This window comes from Hesperophylax consimilis, chromosome 2, assembly GCF_061612785.1.
Source record: "Hesperophylax consimilis isolate HC1 chromosome 2, BYU_Hcon_1.0, whole genome shotgun sequence".
NCBI lineage: Eukaryota > Metazoa > Arthropoda > Insecta > Trichoptera > Limnephilidae > Hesperophylax > Hesperophylax consimilis.
The window spans coordinates 7409162-7429241 of record NC_142837.1 but is presented as its reverse complement, the minus strand read 5'-3'; the positions used below and the strand labels follow the sequence as shown (position 1 = coordinate 7429241).

Sequence of the window (20080 nt, the reverse complement as noted above, 5' to 3'; positions counted from 1 at the left end):
ATTCTGCCAGTATAGAATGAATGGTGAAGTACTTACACGCGTAAACATCATCAAGGACCTTGGGGTGATCTTTGATCCCAAGCTGACATTTTCAAACCACATAGTCCAGCTTACCTCGGCTTGCTCCAAAACTCTTGGTTTTGTAATTAGAACTTGCAAACAATTCAATAACAAAGAAGCAATGACCTCCATGTTCAACGGAGTGGTCAGAAGCAAGCTGGAGTACGCCAGTACTGTCTGGATACCTTATCAACTTAAATACATAAATATGATTGAACAAATTCAAAAAAAATTCCTAAGGTATGTTTACATGCGATCATACGGAATATATCCGAAATTCATGCATCACGTGGAACTGCTAAAGGAGACAAATTACCAAAGCCTGGAGACTAGGCGTAATGCCGGACTCATGGTATTTGAATTAAAGTTACTAAAAAACCTTATCGATTGCCCATATCTCCTGTCATGCTGTGGATTATTCGTTCCTGATAAATACTGTCGAAATCGTAGCCACGACCTATTCTGTATACCGCAGGGTCGGACAGATGTCATTGCCCGACATAGCATGACAAGAGGTATGACCTTACTAAATGCCCTACCAGCGGATATAGATGTGTTTAATATCACTATACCATGTTTTAAAAAATATATGTACATGTATTGTTAGTTTTAATAAAATTGTACCATAATTGGACTTACCTGTCTGTCGTACAATAATTAAAAAAAAAAAAAAAAAAAAAAAAAAAATGTACAAAAAGCATATGACCGAGTCGACACAAAAAAAGCTATGGAAAGTGTTGTCTGAAAGTGAAGTATGGAGTGAATACGAATCTCACTCAGGCAATTGCTTTCCGTGTGAACGGTGGTTTTACGGGGTGATATCACAAAAGGTGTTCAACAAGGCTGTGTAATGTCACCGTGGTTATTCAATCTATACGTGGATAATTGCATTCAAGAATTAAAAGACGTGGGATTGGGTGCGAATTTGAGTAATCTGAAAGTATTTTGCCTGTTGTATGCTGATGATGCGGTGCTGATTTCAAACAGTATGGAAAATCTACAGTCTCTCGCGTCTAGAATGAACATGAATGTATGAAAAATGAATTAATCAGTCTAAAGTAATGATATTTGAAAGAGAGAGTAGGAAAACAGTGTGGAATATAGTTGTGAATGAGGAATAATTGGAGCACGTGGATGAGTTTGTGCATTTAGGAAGAAGGTTTACGAGAGATGAGAAGGCTGACAAGATATTGAAAGAAGGGTAAATGTAGGTAACTCCATTAATGGAGGACTGAACGTAGTTGGCGCTAGCAAAAATTGTCCAAATAATCGAATTTAGCAGTGTAGCTTGATGTATGGAAGTGAAGCATGGAACTGGCAGAGAAAGGATGCAAGTAGACAGAATGCTGTTGAAATAAGATATGATTTTGTGAATAATGTGGAGATCCGCAAAGAGTGCAAGGTTGATGGAAGGGTAATGAGTTAGATTAAGAAAGGGACGCTTGATGGTTTGGGCATGTAGAGCAAATGAGCGAAGAAAGAAGAGTGAGGAGAATATATGACACGAATGCGAATGGTAGCAGAAGTCGGGGACGCCCGAGGAAGACATGGCACGATAAAGTGAATCAGATACTTGTGTAGGGCCATGTCAAGAGTCAGAACAATAGAAGAGTATTTATAAGACGATGTATGAATGTGAATGAGGTAAGAAGTGTGTACCAAGACTGTTGTGTATAAACTTCGGGCTTTCAGACACAGATGGCAGTGCTCTTAGTTTTAGCCTCCGAAGACAGAGGGCGTCTCAGCTTTAGGTGAGGTTTCATTGGAATCCCACTGGCAGACCGAATCTAGCTAGTTCCGATAAAGGTTGACCAACGCGGTTATATTGTACACGCGATATTCTAAATAAACCAGTTAATAACAAGTAACCTATTTATTACTGAAAGAGGTATCTTCCATCCAAGGAGTGTTGGGAGTCTGTGGCAAGAAGTCCACGGCTGTATATCCTGAAGGATAGAACATCACAGCTGGCGCAGCCGGTAGGACAACTGGAGAATTTTTGTTGACAACTGAGAACGAGTTTTTTGGCGGTCCGTCCTCTCTGCCTACCCCTGCGGCGTAATGGCGTGATAGTTAGGTAGTTAGTTAGAGTGTCATTCCAAGGTAATTTTTTGCCATGGTATGATTTTGTCGTTCATTTTAACGTGGCCCATCGGGGTGCCGCGAGTCTTTTGTCAAGGAGAAAACCGCTGTGCTTTTTGTTGCGTTCACGTCAATGCGCCACTTGTCGTACCATTTTCGGACGAGGGCTATGTATTGTTTAAGTCTGAGGGTTCCCATGTCACGTCTGATGTCCCGTCTGATGTCCTGTCTGATGTCCCGTCTGATGAGCATGGACCTTTGTCAATCACCAGGGCTATTACGGGGCAAAGGCAAGGAGACATAATGTTTAAAAGCATTGAAGAACCTTGATCATGTTTGAAGGTGTTTGGAGGGTCCGCCAGCGGTGAGCAGATTGCGCCGGGTAGAGATTCATGGGATAGAGTGCGAAAGGGTGCGCGAGGCACTTTGCGTCACCTTGACAGCATGCTTGGCAATCCAGTGCAGTCTCCAAGGAATTACCCCTCAAAACCACTCACAAATAAAACCATTTTTATTTTCAAACAAACGATTGTATATTTTCATCTCTTCAAGCCACAACACTCGAACAAGCACAGGCCGATCTCACACAGGAGTCGAAACGTTGGTTTTATGTTTTGTAAATTTAAATGGAAAGTCTCCGAAGGATAAGTTTAAGGTATCCGCGCAATCTTTTTCATTATTTTCCACTATCGATGATTTGTTTTGCACCAAAGCGGCTGTGTCGTCTGCGTTTATCACCTTGTGGGATTTTTTTATTGTTAGTCAAAGGAATGTCATGTATATAGATGCTGAACAAAGTTAGGGATAGCAAGGAGCCCAGTGGCACACCTGCTGTCATAAATCTAGTGAAAGAAAGTACGCCATTGCTTCTTACTTGGAAAGTACGGCGCTGAAAAAATGTATTTAATATGCAGAAGAGTTGCGATTCTAAGCAGAAACATAATATTAAATTGAAAATTTTATTCAAAGTCTATTTAAAAATTTTCAGAAATCAGTGAATAATTTTGATTGAGTTTATAACCATCTCGTTTTCGACAAAACAGGGATTTTTTTAAATTAAAAATAATACCATAGAACGACTTTAATACGGACCATTTGAACTAGATCAAAATATATTTATAAATTTTACGTAGATATTAAAAATTAATTTTTACACTTCATGTAGGTTTTGATACAATTATAAAATAAAGGTATTTTTGCAAGGCAAAAGGCCAAAAAAAAATTCCTTCGGATAGTCCACATAAAGAGACTAACTTAATCGCACAGCTATTCAATGGTCTTCATGATTTATTTTACCCCTTTATAAATATATTTGTCACATCTATTCTTCGTATGAAAAACCAACAGACGTCTTTGTTCACGTAGTTCCTACAAAGAGCTAAAAAAACATTATCGGTGGAGCCATTACAGCAATAAAAACAAATGCGTGACATTGTTAATAATGCTTTATTTTGAGCTTAATGTGCCTTTTTTTGTAAAAACAGTAATTATCGAACCTTTACTATTTGTCATTTGATTAAAAGAATATTTGAAAACAGTGGATGCTTGGTTAGTATAAGATTTCATTAATTATTTTACACACTCTTACAAGGTTTCGGAAATAATATAACATTTAAGTTTTTAGATTCTCACGGCCAAAAGCATTTTTGTTGTTTGTTTTTGGGGTGTTATGCCGTGTTGCGCTAACTCCTTCTTTAGCCGACGTTTCGGACAGCGTTGCAGTGTCCATCATCAGGGCAAATCCGGTAGATCCGAATCACATCTTCGAGATGTGATTCGGATCTACCGGATCTGCCCTGATGATGGACACTGCAACGCTGTCCGAAACGTCGGCTAAAGAAGGAGTTAGCGCAACACGGCATAACACCCCAAAAATAAACAACAAAAATAATATAACATTAGTTATTTTATTTAGGTATTTCTTAATAAATTTATCAAAGCTAGTATTTTCATTATCTCCAACACAAATAGTTTACCTTTCTGTAAGAGACATAACATTTTCCTAATATTACAATAACTTATTATTTTCCTATATTTGGATGGCTTGAATTCGATAAATGATTTATTTTTCCGACGAACTAAATAAATTGGACCGTTTCGTTACTGTTTTTTGGGCACCAATGATTATTTTTATTAGTCAAAGAAAGTCTATAAAAATTCTAGAATTTTAAAAAACTTCAAAATATTACTAACTTCGATTTAATTTCGAACAAAAAAGATAATTTATTAATGTTCATCGTTTTCGGCAAACTTATCCATTGTACACGAATTGAAATAACTGTTAGAATAGACCACGCTATATTCCTACCATGTTAGAACGTAACCCTTTGTTTTAGCATGTTTTCATGTAACCCGATCTTTAAGCAACCTTAAAGTGAGTGAACGCTGTGTTGAAAACATATTGGATTCATTTCTCGGAGACAATCTTCCGCTCGGGATGAAATCAGCCCCAGACAAAGCAAGCTGGGCTCGCGACCAGCATACTAATGATGCTTTTCAATATTCTTAGTATATTCGATCCATTTTCATAAACTCGTCCTCTAAATGCTGCTTAAGGGTATATTTACATTTTATCTTTAGAAATTAGAATCATACTAAAGCAGACCCGTGAAAAGTTCCGGGATATTATTGATGACCTAGCGCACTCGTGTATTAAGTGCAATTTGAAAATTTAATTCATAAGAATATTCCAGGGTAATTATAAGATGTAAAGCAACAAAATTAATGTAATGTGCGGGATCTATAGGCATGCACAAGAAAAAATTGTAAAATATAAGCACCAGTACACATTCACCTTTTTCCTTCGTAATGATCCAAATAAAGCACTAGAGGTAATTCATTTGAATCATCACAAAATTATTTAAACCACCATGAAAATAAATAATGTTTCAACTCTCGTAGTATTTTATGTAAGTATACGTCTTGAGAAAGACGATTTTTGCGATTAGCCTTTATAAAGACGGTTGGTTTTCTATTGCGGGCGCAACTTCTCGCACTAAATCCGTACGCAGGCTCGGTCGGTAAAATAGACGGCCTCGGGGGAGGGTGTGCTTCTCGCTGGCCACGCTCCCGGGTGACGTCAGCAGAAGAGGAATTAGGGTGGGCTAGATTGAAATGAAACACAGCAGTTGAAGTTACACAGTGGCTGATGTTTTTGAAAGAGAGAGCGCATGAAGTGTTGAACGTCCCGGTGCTAGCAGCGAACAGGTTTTGCGGACTATTTGTAACAAGCTCTAGGACCGCGTCACCGACCCCTATTTATAATACGAAAATTCATGTCTCGTAACAAGTTTTTTGTTTTTCGCTATGAAACTTTGCTACGCTGTAGTATGAACTCAGTTTATCTCAGAAACAAACGTACAATGTACAATATAAGCTTTGATCATTCTCTCTCTTATTTGTCTAAAAGACTGTGTCGCGATAGTTTTTATTTTATTTTAACAACATTTTATTTGTATACAAGACGCTAAATCTCTTAATTAAATGTGTGCTTATTCTTCTTTCTGAATGATTCGATAGAGACATTTTATCCAGGAGGTAATTAAGTTTCAGTGCCGGCAACCCGGACGTTTATTTAAGGTTGGTTCTGTACAGATTTTTTTTTTCATTACCCTCCTCACTAGACAAAGTCTGTTCTGAGGCTGGTAATTAACAATTTATATATAAACCAAATATTTAGTAAAAAATAGTAAAATAAAAATAATAAGAAAAATAGTAGTAAAAAAATGAGTAGTATAAAAATAAGTGTAGTAAAAATTATGTATAAAAATATGACATGAATATTTCGTATTATAATTAATTGTAAAATTTTGTAATTTTGTTAGAATTTGTGTGCAGTATGGTTTGTAAAATGCATTAGATGTTTAGAATATTTTTAATATCTGTTCTTTCTTTAACAATCAACCAGTTTACAAATCTTTTGAACACCCAATTCAAATTATTTGGTAAGACGTAAGTTTTTGTTTGGGTTAGGAAAATGTTGAATATGTGAGGAGCCAGGTAAGATTCATGTCTTTTAGCGAAATTTGATTTGATATACGGTACTTGTAATTGTTTGTGTGTGATTGCTCTCGTGTTTTGCAAGTGAGTTATGGGATGTGGTAATTTTTTTATGCAGTTTTTGTAGATGATCTTCTTTATGAACAGTTTATTTATGTCTAATAAGTTATTTTCAATCATTAGCTGTTCTGTCGGATGTTGATAAGGCTTTCTAAACATAATTCGAATTATTGATTTATGATTAATTTTAAGGGATTTGAGATGAGTGTCTGCTGCTACTCCACATACTGCAATACCATACATTAGAATACTTTGACAAAGTGCAAAGTATATATTTTTTAGCTGATTTATGACATAATATTTCGTATTGTTTTGAAGATGTATGATAGTTTCCGGATTTTTTTTGTTATTGGGTTAATTTGGAGATCCCATTTTAGATTATGGTCAACAGTTAAGCCGAGATATTTGATATTATCCGCATAATCTATTTTGTCACAAGTACAGCGTGTGTTGTTTGTGGAAGTATTGGTGCAGGGGTGAAGATGTAATTGTGGGCGACTATCTGGCTGACCAGCTTTTGTTTTACTAAAAGTCAATTATTTTGTTTTAGAAATGTTGAGTGTAAGAAAATTATTCATTAGCCATTTATTTATTTCAGTCATCCCTGCTTCTGTGTTTTTGTAGACCTTTTCCCATGATTGTGCTTTGAATAAAATTACAGTGTCATCTGCGTAACTGATTATTTTGTACTCTATTTTTCCAAGGTTTATCTCAGTTAGACTATTTATGTAGATGAGAAAAAGCATGGGACCCAAGACGCTGCCTTGCGGTACTCCATACCTTGTCACTTTCGTGTTTATTGATTTTTACTATTTGTTGTCTATTTTCAATGTAGTTGATGAACCATTTTAGTGGTGGACCGGTTATGCCGATATTTTTGAGTTTTTGTTGTAGTAATTTATGTGAGATGGTGTCGAAAGCTTTTGCTAGGTCTAAAAAAGCCCCTACCACCTTTGACCCGCCATCTAAGTTTTTGACTATGTAAGTAGTTAGTTCCGATAAGGCGTCTTCTGTTCCCATTTTCGGTCGAAACCCGAATTGGCTGTTTGAGATCAGTTTGTGTTTATCAAGGTATGCGAGCAATCTTTTTTTAATAGTTTTTTCTATTAGTTTGGATAGTGAATTTAGCAAAGTGATAGGTCTGTAATTTAAAATCATAGTTTTGTCTCCCTTGTTATCAATGTTTTGTATATGAATATGAAATTTATAGTTTCTTAACCTTAGAAAGTTCCGTTGAATCTTTTCAGAGTTATCTGAATTAATATTGTAAAACGGAGACCATAACGTAGAGTCATGCTCGAGTTGGCATCTGACAAGGGTTTTATATAACATAATAAATGTTCCTAAATTATTAAAATCTTTTGCAGCTCTCAAAACAAAGCAAAGAGTCTTTAGGGCCTTGTTGGTAGTATTATTAATATGACATACAAAGGTGAGTTTACTGTCGAAAATAATGCCTAAATCAATAATTTTATTAACACATTTTAATTTAATGAATACTGAAAAAATATATGATTATTTATTTTGGAAAACTAAATGAACTGACATTTATTTATTTTTAATGCTAATTTGTGGATTGAGCACCATTCAAAAAGATATCTCTATTTAGTTTGAAGTATAATACAATCATTAATGTGGTTAAAATTATACCTTATGTACCACTAAAGTCAAATATAATCTAAGAAAATGGCTATTGGACACAGATGATACGTACTGATACCCTACTGAGGCCCTTGTATAGTTAATTGGAATTCACAATGCGACATAAAAATATATAGTATATAGTATAAAAATATATAGAATGCCCACCCATATATCAGGCACCTGGTGATAGAATTCCCACCCATATATCGGGTACCCAGTAATGGGTATATTAATTATTAATGCAAGTACTTAATTAAATAGATAAAATTTTATATTATGGCTATTTTTTCAAATATAACGCATTAAATTTAGTTACTAAAATATTTATTATTTTTGTACTGAAATTATAAACCGAAGTATTATAAACAATAAGAATAGATGAGAGGAGCTAAAGCCCTATTGCGCACTGCGCAAGGCTATCTTCGGCTTGAATACTGTGGGGTAGTCGCTTTTTTCAGACAAAATTGGATAACCGTACCACCCTGCCTCGGAATTATTTACAAAGCATGAAACACTAAAATCCTTTTTAAAAATATGTATTTAATGATCATGAAATAAAATCAATGACAAACTAAAAAAGTTTTCATACATTGTTGTTTGTAATGTCGTGTCTATAAGTCACTTACTGTGAAATCAAAACCTTTTTAAAAAGCCTTGAGTTCAATCAACGTTAATACTCATTCCCGCTCTTCCTGAAAGCATTAAAGAAGTGAATTCATATATTTGTAGGTTGTGCCATATTTTTTTTTCAACTAATTGATTCATAACGTATTCTTAACATGGGCATTTGGCTGGTGACATTGTTGATGAATTTCATGTAAAGTAACAAGTCTTCTCTTCTTCTAACTATTTTGCGTTGTTCTGAATACATCGTCGTAAAGATGGTAGATCCTGGTATGGGTGTTAATCAGAGTTTATGCTCACAAGTAGTAAGCAATACCTACCTACAACAATAAATTATGAGAAATTATTAGTACCTACATATTAACTTCACAAAGATTTTTTTATTTTTATTTTCACCACATAAGATTGTCATTGAATTGTCCGGTTAATTTTTTTACCTGAGAAATTCAATGCAGGAGCCTTTCCAGCAGGTCCACAGCCATATCCTTGCTGTCAAAGGTTTATTTAAAAGTTAACCACTTTTTGACTCTATCTCGGAATGTGATAAAAGCAACCCACATGTAATCTGCAAAGTATTTCGATCAGGGGTTTTGGACACACTCAACTATTTTGTATCAGTTGTTGAAGATCCCAGTGGCACAAAGTACCCCACCTGCTTTTTGGTTTGAACTACTGGGTCATTTGTTTTTTGTGTCCGAGATGTAGATTATTCAAGATCTTGAAGAGATACCAAGATTAAGCATTTGCAACGCGTAATTTCTTAGTGAACTACTCCTTTTGCTCCCGATTGAGAACTGACAGCCACAAACCTACGGACATCTTGCTTATTCCGGAAAAACAAAATATTTAAATCTCTACAGACGGCGTGATTTATGTTCAAGATGACAAACGAAACCACCATTCATCAACTCAGCCAGACTCAGCTATCAAAATTCAGAGTTTTTCATTAAATAGCTTACTTGATGACGTTTCAGACCACAGAGATTACCGTGTCTTTTTTCGGTTTCAATTTTCGGAGTTTCAGAGATATACCACCCGAATCTTCGATGGATTAATGATCCATGTTTTTTTGATCGATATGTTCGCGCAGTTGGTATCAGTTTCAAGTCATGGGGTACCCGGCATTGGGCAACTACCCGGTTAATGGCTACCTGAAATGTGGTTTTAAGCTGGAAATAATATTATCGCCTTTTTATTATTACAAGTTTTTTTTTTAAATTTCATTGATGTTACTAGTCTTTTTCTCTTTCTATCTCCATCATGAGACAACATACAGGGTTTTCCAATAAGAGGTGTTATTTTGAATAGTCCGCTATTTCGGTAGATGTTACTGTCATTTTTTGACATTTGACAAGTAGAAACTACGCCATTAATAAAAATGGAACGATACACGCTTCAACAATGCATTGAAATTATTAAAATTCACTTGAGTGAATCAAATGCAAATCATTTTGAGTGATGAGGCCCATTTCCACCTCGGTGGCTTCGTCAACAAGCAAAATTGTCGCATCTGGGGCTCGGAAAACCCAAGAGTTATTCTTGAAAAGCCTCTCTATCTTCAACGTGTGACTGTTTGGTGCGGTTTATGGTCTGGCGGAGTCATTGGACCTTACTTTTTCGAAGATGAGGCTGGAGCAACAGTTACGGTGAATGAATTGCGCTATCGAGAGATGATTAATGATTTTTTTATGGCCGGAATTGGATGGTATTGATCTGGACAACGTTTACTTTCAACAAGACGGCACTACGTGCCACACAAGCAACAAAACTATTGATCTTTTGCGATTGAATATCAAAATAACACCTCATATTGGAAAACCCTGTAGATGCTTTTTTAGAAAAAATTTACTTTTGGATTAACTAATTATTATGTTCAACTAAAAACACACTAAATAAATTTTAAATATTCACTTACCTATAAATGTGTCACTTTGGTAAAATCTTTTGTTCTGGGAGATTCTTATAATTTATCGATTATCTGTGTAGGGAATAAATTTTCTCAATGAAATGATAGCCAAATTGGTATAAAATTTCTTATTTCATTTTTAAAATCAGTTTAAAATTTTGTGATGATTAGTAAAACCAATGACTAAATAAATTATCCTAAGAGAGGACTTGGCATACCAATAAAAAAATCTGTCCAAACGGTAACACAAAAATGGCTGCCAAGATGGCAGCAACGCCAGACCGTTTTCATTGATATTATTCAGTGGCTTTTCATTTTATTGAGGGAAGCAAAAATTATTTCTTACCACGCGAGCGATTTTTCCATTCCATTTTTTCCAACCCATTCCATTTAAAAAAAACGTATTTGTGTTTGTACAATACTGCATTTAAGTATAATAATTTTTCGGAAAATAGAGATTTTAATCATTTTAACATATATATTTGTACTTCAGTCTTAGATGGCTTTATAATGTTGTGATTTGAGTATTTAATAGAAGAGAAAATTTTCAGCCAAAATTTACTTTGGCAGAGTTAATTCATTATATAACTGTGCTCTAAATTCGTACCTACCTTTATAGAAGTTTTCAATTTAAACAACATTTTCTTTGCATTTTTTAACCAAAGACGGTGTTAATCTTCCCTGCAAACCATAAAATCCTATCTCTTAGTGTAAGAAAGTCGTCAGAAAGCGCCTTTTCCAGATTTCTAGGTTTATTTTTATTACGACAGTAGCTATAAGCGGACGTCTTTAACTAACGTAAGAGACATTATCGTATATTTTTTACTTTTATTACCTCCATTGAGTTGGTTTCTCTTAACGCCGAAATGCTGAAATTAACATAAACAGTAAAAGGGTTTATTTGGTAAAAAGTGTTGAGTTTTTTTCTATAAGATAGCCACTTCTTTACTAGATAAAATATCATTTCTTCATAGTGCGTTTTGCTTGTCAGGTAATTCATGTTTCGTCTCCAGAAAATTAAAATTAAAGTTATTGATTAATTAAAATTTTCAAATCCCTACCATATCCCTCATAAAGAAAATATTTTTTTATGGTATATTATTAAAATTTTATTCACATATTTATTTTTATGTAAACATAGATGTATTATAATAAATTTAACAATTACAAAAAAATTACACCAAATAGTGTCATGTATTATGACAAATGTCTGAATGTTAAACCATTTAAAAAAATCAAACACAGTATTTTTACTATCTAACTCTGTAGAAATGGAAATGTTTCTTATTCATTGAGGTGGAAATATTAATTTTACCATGTTCTCCACTACTTTTTCCCCGGTTTTAAGTTGCGACAATTTTGTATCTCAAATTTATACAAAACCTGGGTGAATTCATTTTTATATATTTTTTAATTCGCACATCGGCACAATGTAAAAGAAGTAAAAAAAATATTAAAAAATCATAACTCTGCAGCGCTACAAAAGTTTCGATGCCGATGAGGTGTATATAGAGTTTTAAATTATAAACAACCATACTCTGCAGCACTACAAAAGTTTCAATACAAATGTGGTGTAGATAAAATTTAAAATTCTAAATAATCATAACTCTGCAGCACTACAGAAGTTTCGAAGCCAATGTAATGTACCTAGATAAAGTTTAAAATTATAAACAACCATAACTCTTCAGCGCTACTCAAGTTTCGAAGCCAATGTGGTGTAGATGATATTAAAATTTGTAGATATTTATTTATTACTCTTTCATTTGCCCGTGGGGCTTTTACATTGGGTACATATGATTATACATTTTACACAAAGGTTAGTAATAAAAAATACTGTTGGATAAATGAAAATAAAATATAATCTCAACATTTTTCAATAATATTTTCACAAGCAAAATTTGTTTATGAATAGTAATAATAATAATTGGATGACTTGTATAGCGCCGTTTTTGTGCAAAATCACCTCAAGGGCGCTGTACAAACTTATAATACATTTATACAGTGATCTATGTTATTACTTAACTATTTATGGAAAAAATATACAGTACAATACTTACCTGGTAGGTCACTTGAGATTAACACTTAATTGTGTTAATCTCAAGTTGAAGATGTTTTAGACATTGAATTTGCTGTGTAAAAAATATCCATATTAACTAACTAACTAACTAACCATCACGCCGTTTCCCCGAAAGGGTAGGCAGAGAGGACGGACCGCCAAACAACTCGGTCTTGGCACACACTTCTTGCCTCATTCTCATTCATTCATCGTCTCATACATAATCTTCTATTATTCTGACTCTTGACATGGCCCGACTCGAGTATCTGATTCACTTGATCGTGCCATGTCTTCCTCAGGCGTCCCCGAGTTCTGCTACCATTCGCATTTGCATCATATATCCTCCTTACACTCCTATCTTCGCTCATTCGCTCTTCATGCCCAAACCATCTAAGCGTCCCTTTCTTAATCTTACTCATTACGCTGACATGAGCCTTGCACTTTTTGCGGATCTCCACATTTCTCACACGATCAAACATGGTTTTACCACACAAACGCCTCAGGGATCTCATTATAACAGCATTCAATCAACTTTCATCTTTTCTTTGCCAGTTCCATGCCTCACTTCCATACATCAAGGTAGGTACCAGCACTCCGTCGTGGACTGCTAACTTCGCTTCTTTAGACAATTTTTCGTTAGAGCCAATTGCGTTCAGTCCTCCATTAACGGAATTACCTGCATTTACCCTTCTCTCGATATCTCTGTCAGCCTTCCCATCTCTCGTAAACATACTTCCTAAATACACAAACTCATTCACCTGCTCCAAATATTTCTCATTCACAATTAAATTGCACAATTTTTTTTGTTATTTGTTTTTGGGGTGTTATGCCGTGTTGCGCTAACTCCTTCTTTAGCCAACGTTTCGGATAGCATTGCTGTGTCTATCATCAGGGCAGATGTGTTATTTGAGGTTGTGGTGAAATATGAGCTTATGTATGAGGTTGTGATACCGTGTTGCCAGTTTCAACCCTCTGAGCTAACATTCACGTATCATTTTTTTTTATTTAAAGTGGTTTTCTTCGTTTAGCTCTGGTGTAGCCGTCAATTACCGGATACCAAGAACTATTGAGCTTAGCTCCATCGTCTCTATTAATGTTTACGGGATTTTTTATGGATTTCAATGGCCTCCGTAATCAGCCGTGCTCTATAAGTTTTGGGTCTCCCCAGGACTTCAGGAACAAATCCAAAGTAATGCCCGGTGTCAATAAAATGCTCGGTAATTGCCGTCTTGTCAGGGTGGCCGAGTTTACAAGCTCTGAAGTTTTCTGAGATCCTTTTGGAGATAGTCCGCTCTGTCTGGCCTACATAGACCTTGTCACATCCGGAACAGCTTAGTTTATACACACCATCTGTTTCCAGAGGAAACTTAGTCTTTGCAGACCTCAGTAAGTTCTGTATTTTTGTCGTTGTTCCGAAGACAGTCTTGATACTTTCCTTTCTCAAAAGCCTGGCAATTCTATCACATCTTCGTCGAACGTCACAGCGGTACTGCAAGGTCTGTTATCTATGTGAGGATATTAGGTTAGCGCTCTTTATTAGCAGCAGAACATTTCAGCGCTATATAAGCAGCATACACATACCTGAACGGATGACGAACCTCTAGCTGGCACTGTTGGTGGACGCGGTAGTCTCTCTCGCTGCAACAACTGGTACAGTTCCTTCACCACCTAGGATTTTTGCAGCAGAGTCTCCATCTTCTATCTTTGTCGAACGTCACAGCGGTGCTGCCAAGGTCTGTTATCTATGTGAGGATATTGTGTCAGCGCTCTTTATTAGCAGCAGATACATTTCAGCACTCTTTTAGCAGCAGACACATCTCAGCGCTATATTAGCAGCAGACACATACCTGAACGGATGACGAACCTCGTGCTGGCACTGTTGGTGGACGCGGTAGTCTCTCTCGCTGCAGCAGCTGGTACAGTTCCTTCACCACCTAGGATTCTTGCAGCAGAGTCTCCATCTTCTATCTTTGTCGAACGTCACAGCGGTGCTGCCAAGGTCTGTTATCTATGTGAGGATATCGTGTCGGCGCTCTTTATTAGCAGCAGACACATGTCAGCGCTATATAAGCAGCAGACACATACTTGAATGGATGACGAACCTCGTGTTGGCACTGTTGGTGGACTCTTTTGCTGCAGCAGCTGGTCCAGTTTCTTCACCACCTTGGATTCTTGCTGCAGAGTCTCCATCTTCTATTTTCATGTCACCTGTTTCTGTTCTTCATTTTACTTCATTTTATTTTGGTAAAATTTATATATTTTTGTAACACCTGCATCAACTGTAAAGCGCCCCTGAGGTGATAACTCAAAAAAGCGGTGCTATAAAAATTGTCCAATATTTATTTATTTATTTTATAATTCACACAATTCCAAAAATCATCTTTCACTTCGTCGCTTTCGGAATTAACAGGGGCGTAACAAATAACAAGAAACACCCTTGTCAAACCGATTTTAAATCTGATCCACATTATTCTCGGACTTACACATTCATACTGCAATATACATTCAATCATTCTGGACAGTAGCGCTGCAACACCGTAACAAGGCTTCTCCGTATCTGGTCTCCCAGACCAAATGACGAGCCCATCATTATGTTGCATTGAACCGCTACTTTTTTTCATACTCTCTGTTACACAAAGTACGTCCAAACATTTACTCACTATTGTATCACACAGTTCATTCATCTTTCTTTCTATTCCTCCTGTAATGTTCCATGTACCAATTTGACATTTATCACGTTCCGTATTCCTCTTTGCGCTACCGAAGGGTTTGCGATGTGATAGATAGCGAACCTCATCGACATCTTTGTCGGCCATTCCCTTCCAAGGACTACTTAAACATTTTACTTATACAACTTAAAATATCGTTAGACACATAAAAATACATATTTATAACATTTAACTTAATCCTAAACTCAAGCAAAAAACTGTTCAAGGATGGCTAAACAAATAAACTACCACTAAAAATAGATATTTTATCACTGTATTATGTGAATAATTGTTTTAAATCACTCCGTTTAGACAGCAAAACAATGTGCGCGGATTCAGTCCGATTTCATCATTCATTTCCGATGTCATCATTCCACGCGCGGATGGGCACTAGCGGTGGGGAGCGGAGGTTGCGGCAGGGGTTGAATGAGTCGCCAAATGAATCTCTTCTTGTGCGGGTTTCGGGTAGATTCCAAGAAACAACGATTCTGTGGCCGAAGCAATGGACAAGTAATATCGCCCACATACATGGCCCATATTCTATAACGGCACGGTTTGCGGCGGACAGCGGGGTTTGCAGTATTGGTGCGGGTGGGCGAGGGGAAGGAGCAAGGGCCGAAGGGGTGATCACATCTGGTGAATGTTCAAAACACTGGTCTCGTATTATAGACACTGAAATACACTACATCTTAGGATTAACACTATTATTTGTTACCTATTCTTAAAATCGTTATACGTCCACACTAGTCACAGTAAAATTAGTTCTTAGTACACTTACGCAACTTGAACACAGTAAGGAACATTGAATGACACTTTTAAGGGCGAAATAAATGAAATATCCCTTGTAATTGTCGAAGAAAGACGAGACCAACCAAAACGCGCCAGGTTGCTCCGAGAGCCCGACCTTCAAAACGACCTTACTTCTGCACCTTTTTATTTATTTTATATATTTTTTATTATAGCGACTATTTAAACATTGTATATATAAAATATGAAATTAAATATATCTATAGTAAATTATATTTTTAGTCCTCCTCACTAGGGTGACCTGTGCTGAGGCGAACTAAAGTTATTCATTTCTGTTTTATTAGTTTTCTATGTCGTTTTTAATGTTTTTTTTCATAGATTTTTCATTAATTTCTTTCAGCCAGATTTTAATTCTTGATTTGTAATCATTCAAATTTTCTATTCGCTTTATATCAGCTACATAAATACAGCCTTTATAATATGAATATGCATTACGATAATAATTTTACATAATAGAACAATAATACATCATATCTTTACAGTTATTCTACGTTAGACGACATTACAATTTTGTTCACTTAGCTTAAGATTAAACAGTTGTTTTTTAAATGTATTTATTCGATATTCCGTTTTGAGGCTATCGGGAAAGAGATTGTAAATGAGTTAACCCTCGTGGCCTCGGCTTCTCTTACCACTTTCAGTCTTTATTGTATTAGTGAACAATTTTATATGTGTATTAATAGTGTTCGTGTTCTTGAGAAGTTTTTTTATAAATGTTGTGTTCGTGTGTATAGTCCATTTTGTATTTTGTATATTAAAAGGCATATCTCACAGTCTCGTACAATTTTCTAATTTTCAATAAATTTATTTCTTGGTATCATTCTTTTGTGGGGGTATATAGGTTTAAATTAAAAATTTGTTTTCATTTCTTTATTTTGTGTTATTTGTAAATCATTTAAATAACCACTCAAGTGATCGCTAAAATAACCGAAATATGAATCCAGCGCTTGGCACTTTTAAGCATTCGTTTTAGTAATTTCTCGTACTCATTTAAAAATCATTATTTTTATGAACAAGTGAATTCTGTGTATTAGTTTTTGTAAGAATTGTCGTAGGTACTTATTACACTTATTTGGGTCAACATTGAATATGTTTTATTTCTGTATATTTTTTATGGCCCACTTGATAATCACATATTCAAATATATGTAAACAGCTATTCTTAAGTTTTTTTAATAATGTTTTATAGGATTTGTATCAACTTGGGTTCGCGAACTGTCAAAGTGAATTTCATTAAATGAGGATATTAAATACTTTCACTACAAAAAACTGGTTTTCCTATAGAAGCGTATATTCACTATATACGATTTTCAGTAAGAATATTCTCGATTCTTGCTTTATTTACTTCACTAAAACGTTTTATATATTCACCCATTTACACGAAATTTGACAATACAAAATACAGAGAATTCACACTTTGATAAAAATTGAATAAAAACCACTTCACATGAGTTAAAAAACGCGTTAGACAAATAGGTAATTTAAAATGCACTTGAGTGTAGATATTTGATAAACATTAAATAAAAACCATTCGAATGAGTTAAAAAACGCGTTAGGTAAATGGGTAATTTAACATGCACTGGTGTGTAGATATTTGATAAACATTGAATAAAAACCACTTAAAATGAGTTAAAAAACGCTTTAGATAAATGGGTAATTTAACATGCACTAGTGTGTAGATATTTCATAAACATTGCATAAAACACACATTTGAAAAAACCACTTTCAGAAATAAATCAAAATCTACGGATTCAGGAACAGTCTATTTGAGGCTTTAAATGGCGGAATTTATATCTTTTTATAAATAGAAAATCATTAATTTAGCTTTCTATAAATGATCACAATGTTTGAAACATATGTAAATATGTAATTTGAAAACATTCAAATATATGTTTTACAAAAGGTAAAGAAAATGGCATTAGATAATTTGGGTGGGACTAGATTAAGCTAAAGTATACGCCCCTTTTTACTTCTATTGGCAGAAGATAAGCTATTCTACCAAATACGCAAATTAGTGGAATGTTTTTTATTTTTGTTTTTCCATGTTCTGTGTAAAGGTCAGATATTTGTCAATATGTAGGCCCAGGTATTTTACCATCTAAAATTTTGTTAGAATATTGGTTTGCTAAACTATATAGGCGATAAATCTGCGAGTTGAAAACTTATTTTTTGTGTGAAAAATAACAATAAAATAGGGCCTTATGTCTATTGTGTCGAGTAGGTACTCATATAATAACTAGACTCTGGAGTATGCAACAGTTCCGCGAGCTCGCGAGCTCCAAACTTGCAATTTAAAAAAAATAACCATTATTTGCTTACCCTTCGTCGATACTCAAGTGAATATATATTTTAGGTAATAAATTTTAAAAGTGTAGTTCATTTGTTCTAAGAGAGTATTCAACTTTAAATTAATAATTCGTAAATCCCTTTGCTGAATTCTTTCGATATTTGAATGTGAATTTTATGTTGAAATTATTAGATTTCTGCCGTTCTTAGCAAAAATTGTGGTTTTAAAAAATATGAAAATTTTGATCTTGTTAGAAAAGAGATCTTTAAAAAGTACACGCTGTTTTTGTTTAAAAATATTCTTTAACCATTTTATAATAAAAGAATACTTAATATTTTTACAAAACTCTCGATGCTCTCATCAATACATTGTAAATTATCTTTTCAAGGTCTCCGTTTGATCGATCTATTTGTTTGTGACAAAGGCATTGATTTTTAGTTCCGAGTTGAATTCAATTTGAGCCAACTCTCGTTTGACAGATTTATATGGTTGTGTTAGGATTGGAACAGTGAAGCTTATTTGACCAGTTTATTCACGTCACAACTGCGTGATTCATTGCTTGGTTTGCTACGGAATTGAGTTGAGATATTGCAATCTGATTTCAAGCCAATTTGAAAATTTGGTTTGGTTTTATCAATAAACGAGATTTGACCTCAGTGAGTAGGGACTCTACCTGCGTAAGTAAAGACGTTATTTTTTTAATTATTCAAGCGATCGAAATTCTGCATTCTAACCTACTATGATCAGTTGGTGGCCGAGTTGACATCGCGCTTGGGTCCCACTCAGGCGTGGTGTGTTCGATTCCTCGGCTGGCTAAGTCCTCCAGCACAACACAAACAACATTTTCAGCTTACTGTGGTGGTATTAGGAGATTTTAAAATATTGTCAGGTTATTCGTAACCCGGGAATGTTTGTCTTTCTTTAAAAAAAAATATATACATATAATATAAAATATATATAATATATATATAGTTTTTTTATCGAATACACACGTACAAGACTTTTATTTATGTAGAGACACGTGCGATAACCGTAGACATTTTTTCATTACGATATTTGTATTAGTAATTTATTCGTATTTTTGTTTAGTAATATGATTATTAAGGTCTCTAATTATCTCAAACAAACACAAAAATCTTAAAAAAATACGTATAACGTAATGTAAGTGTTCGCGCTCTGCTTTAAATCTACTTAAACGTCATATCGGAATGCTTTCCGATTCGCAGAATATTTTACTGTAAGAATTTATATTTTACTGTAAGAATTTATATGTGTATAAAAATATGTATGTAGAGGTGTAAGTGTACGCACTTACTAAACTGCGCTAGTCAACCCCCGCATCTTACACAAAAATAAATTTAACTTAAAAACAGATGAATGTTTCAGTATTAAAAATAATCATTTGCATCCGTGAAACAAACCTTATTTATTTAAAGTTATCATGGACCACACCGTTTTGTCACAACTGGTAACACAACTGCACCCATTGGTAACTGATGCGGAAAAAATATGATAATAAGTAATTTACCTATCAATTTGAATTTTTTATGTAATGCTCACAGTTCACACGGCTGGATTGAAGACAACCTAAATAACTACAGAATTGAGAAGTAAGCGCAGGTGAATCATGAACAAATTTGTCGAAAAATAGCCGCGTACAATTTACCAACGCTAACGGCTAAACCACGTGACTACATAAATCCATTACAAAGATAGATATTATAGGTTCCTACGTAAATAAGAGGTAATATATCCAGTAACATATCTATAAACTAGATACCTACATACATACGTATCCAATGAAAATGATTAAAGGTAGACGAAATTTATGAGTATGAGTATGTTTGC

At 34.8% G+C, this 20080-nt stretch overlaps 1 protein-coding gene across 1 annotated transcript in view; it reads left to right on the top strand.

Moving 5' to 3' along the window:
* LOC149425658 (gonadotropin-releasing hormone receptor-like) overlaps positions 1–20080 on the top strand; it is a 476707-nt gene that overhangs the window by 190885 nt on the left and 265742 nt on the right. The gene's annotated exons all lie outside the window — the stretch shown is intronic.